Source organism: Vicugna pacos, unplaced genomic scaffold, assembly GCF_048564905.1.
Source record: "Vicugna pacos unplaced genomic scaffold, VicPac4 scaffold_20, whole genome shotgun sequence".
NCBI classification, from domain to species: Eukaryota; Metazoa; Chordata; class Mammalia; order Artiodactyla; family Camelidae; genus Vicugna; species Vicugna pacos.
The window spans coordinates 60,546,676-60,550,778 of NW_027328741.1; the positions used below are offsets into that span (position 1 = coordinate 60,546,676).

The 4,103-nt window shown below is 39.1% G+C and overlaps 1 long non-coding RNA gene across 1 annotated transcript in view; it reads left to right on the forward strand.

Annotated features, from left to right (window-relative positions):
* The window catches only part of LOC140693786 (uncharacterized), a 252,854-nt gene that overhangs the window by 42,732 nt on the left and 206,019 nt on the right, over nt 1–4,103 (forward strand). The window lies entirely within an intron of this gene.

Genomic DNA, 4,103 nt, shown 5'->3' on the forward strand with positions numbered 1-4,103 from the left:
ACCGTGGCAACACTGCTTTGACCATGTGCTCGGACAGCGAATGCTTGTCAGTTCTTGGGTTTAAATTTTCTGTTCTAATTTCTAAAATGGGGTCTATTGACAGATACACTCCATGTAAACAGAAGCTCTGTGGGGTTTTCAGCAACTTCTAAGAGCATAAATATTCCTGAAGCAGCTAATCTTCCTCCCAACAAGTGAGGAGCAAGCCAGCAAGTCATTGGTGACTGTGACGGCCAAGCTGTGCAACCCAGGCTGCTCACTGAGGAGCAAGGAGAAAATTTTAAAAACCTACTTCCATGCTGTCTTTCACAGAATCTCAGAAATGAACGTTTTAATATCTAAAGAGAGGTGATTTTTTTAAATAAATTTTTTATTTTTTTCCTTTTTCAGTTTTATTAGGTAGAATTATTACAGTTCAACTTCACATACACGTATTGCATGTAAATACATGTATTGAGTGTATTGCATTTTTTTAGTTTACATATATGTACTAATTACTCTTTCTAAGAACAGATTAGATCTTTAGATTTTTAAAATTACAGTTACCAGAGGAATAAGGACATTTACAAAAGAATAATAAACAGAATATAGTAATCCAATCAAAAAGGACAGTCAGATGTGCTTACATATATTCAAGAAATCAAAATAATATTTAGTTCATTTATGGTCTTATTATTATTGCTACTAATTGTAGATTCCCCATAAATGAAGTCATATTTCATTTTTGTTTCTCTTTCCACCCCACTTCACTTAGAATGATGGTCTTCAGGTCCATCATGTTGCTGCAAATGGCATCTTTTATGGCTGAGTAGTATTCCATTGTATATACGTATCAGCTCCTCTTTATCCAGTCATGTGCTGATGGACATTTCTGTTGTTTACATGTTCCTTGTTCTATGTCCCTTCTGGCAACAATTACGGCTTTTAAATATTTTCCACCTTAAAATCCTTCCTGAAGGAGATGTGGTAACTGGAATCAAAAACAGTTACAGCACAGGGTTGTGTGTGATGGGCCCTGGGGGCTTTGTAGAAAGGTTGGCAGTAAGGATTTCAGATTCTTATCAAATGATTCCTCCTCTTGTAGCCCTGCTGACCGCCTCTCTCATGGCCTGCCCTACAAGTCTGACAAGTCCCTTCAATGAATCCTACTGTATTGTGCACATATTTTGTCCAATTGGTTTCATCCAGCAGGAACCTTAAGTGAGGCACCCAAGCTCCTGTGTTGCTTTCTTCCATCAGCCCTTAACTTCCTTGGGAGCCAGGACTGTCTCATTGCCCCAAGGATCCCTAATGCCTAGTGAGATGCCTGATACAGCTGGTATTTAACGAGCACATGGGTCAAATGGAAAAACCTGATTAAAAGAAAGGCCCTCATTTTTCAGACATGCCTACTTGAGTACAAAGGGTAAAATGACATGTCTTTTTGGATTTGCTGTCAAATACTTCAACAAAGGACAAATAAAAGAATAAAGGTCTGAATAAAGGAAATATGGAAAAGTTTGTGAATTCCTTAATCTGGGTGATGGGCTTATTGTACTATACTTACTGATGTATACTTAAGTTAGTTTATAGTTTTACTGTCGTTAGCTGAATAGCAAGTATCAATACGTATTAACTGAAATCCTTAAAACTGACCAAACTTACCCCACACAAAATCCTTAATAACCTAGTTGTCTGTCTTATGGAAATCTTTTCCCACAAAGACAGGAAAAAAGGGAAAGGCAGATCCGTGCAGTATTTCCACGTTGTCAAAAGACCAAAGGCCAACACAAAAGAAGAGATTGTAGAAAAGATAAAGAGGCTGAAATCAATGTCCGGAAAATCTAGCTAAGTTTCCAAAATGGCCCAACTTAACTAACCACAGCACTGCCGCATCAAGAATGGGGCAAATAGCACCTAGTGGATTTTTTTTTAATAAATAAATAATGATCCAGTTCCTACCACGGGCAATTATGATAAGACAGAGTATAAGTTCTAACAACAAATAGTGTTCAAATCATAATTTCTACTTGATTCAAACTGTTTCTACTATAAATTTTGAATCTTTTTATTCTTTAGACAGATTTGTGGCATATGACCTACTGATAAAATTTTCAACTGGCTTGTATTAAAAAAGGTCACCATAGTGAGAGTTTATTTCATCAACTATTCCTTTTTGGGAAATCCATGTGCCTTGTCACTCTCTTTCATAAGATTTCCTGTGGAAAATTCAATCCTTCATTCAGGAAAAGGCTGAGCAATATATCTCACGGAAAACCGTCATAAACTGCAACACAAGAAAATGAAATTGACACTGAGCAGCCCGTGAAGCCGGCAGACACACACAGCACACTGCTGTGTTCCCGCCTCGACTTTCTGTAACCAGCAGGGAAAATTTGCATTTCAAGAACAGACATAAACAATTTTCAGGACCTGAGCACACAATTTCCCTTTCAGGATTTAGTGAGCTTCCATTTAATTCTTTGAGAAATGTTTAAAACAACAGAACAACAGCTGAGATAGTGTTTAAAGTAACTTTCATGCCAGTGAAAATAAAGCCAACCGATAGTTAGCATTTTTACTTTATTTGATCTCACTCTCTTACTTTACCTCCCCAACCTCCTCCACAAAATGATGGTGAACATCCCCTCCTGGGTCAGAAGGCTAAGTAGAAAGTACCAATCACATTGAGGTGTGCTTTGTTGTTTTATTTTTCAAAACAAACAAGTTTCATTCATGTGATTTAGTAAGATCAGAAACAAATTCTACTCAATAAATGGTAGCCAAAACGTGTCATCATAGCTGCTCATCAGGTTTGGCCCCACGTTACACACTTTTACATGGACATGTGCCATGTGCTGTCATGGGAAAAGGTAAGTGGGGACAGGGCCTCTGCTCTCACAGGGCACACAGTCTGGTGGGGGAGGCGGTGTTCAATCATTGCCCTTTTTTTTAATGTACTTACAAATTATGGGAAATGCTACTTAAAAAGAACAAAATGAGTCAATGAAAGTGAAAAATACAAGGACAGTATTTAGGCTGAGGGAAGACAGGGAACCTCTTTGAAGAGCTGACACTCCAGTGAGACCCAAAGGACAAATCCGGTGCTGCAGGTGAAGGGCAGGGACACACTGATAAAGGGCTGATATCCAGAATATACCAAAATTTTTTAAACTCAACAAGAATGATGAATAACCTGATTAAAAAATGAGCAAATTGCCTGAACACACATCCCATCAAAGAAGAAATCTAGATGCCAAAGAAGCCTAAGGAAAGATGCTCCACAGCATCTGTCATCAAGGGGATGCAGAGTGAAACAGCGAGATACCACTGCACACCTGTCAGAACTACCAAAATGCAGAACACTGACAGCACCGAATGCTGGTGAGGATGTGGAGCATCAGGAATTCTAATGCATTGTTGGTGGGAATGTAAAATGGCCCAGATACTTAGGAAGGCGGTCTGGCATTTTGTTGCAAAACTAGACGTACTTCTAACATATGATCCAGCAACTGTGCTCCTTGGTGTTTACTCGATGAAATGGAAACTTATGTCCACACACAAATCTGCATACAGATGTTAATAGCAGCTTTATTCATACTCAACAGAATTCAGAAGCAACTAAGCTCTTCTTCAGTAGGTGAATGGATAAATAAACTGTGGTCCAGCCAGAAAATGGACTATTATTTGGTGCTAAAATGAAATGAGTTATCAAGGCATGGAAAGACATGGAGGAACCTTAAATGCATATTACTAAGTGAAAGAAGCCAATCTGGGAAGATTCTGCAACTGTCTGATTCCAACTGTATGGTGTTCTGGGAAAGGGAAAACCACAGAGACTAAAAGATCAGTGGCTGTCAGAGGCTAGAGGGGAAGGAGCAATGAATGAGTTGCAGCACGGAGCATTTTAAGGTCATTAAGACAGACGACTCTGTATGATGCTGTGATGGTGGATACATGTCATTGTACATCTGTCCAAACCCACAGAGTGCACACCACCAAGTGTAAATCCTAGTATCAATTATGGGCTCTGGATGATGATGACGTGTCAGTGTAGGTTCTCCCATTGTCACAAATGTACACTCTGGTGCAGGTGTCAATATTGAGGAGGCTGTGGGGACAAA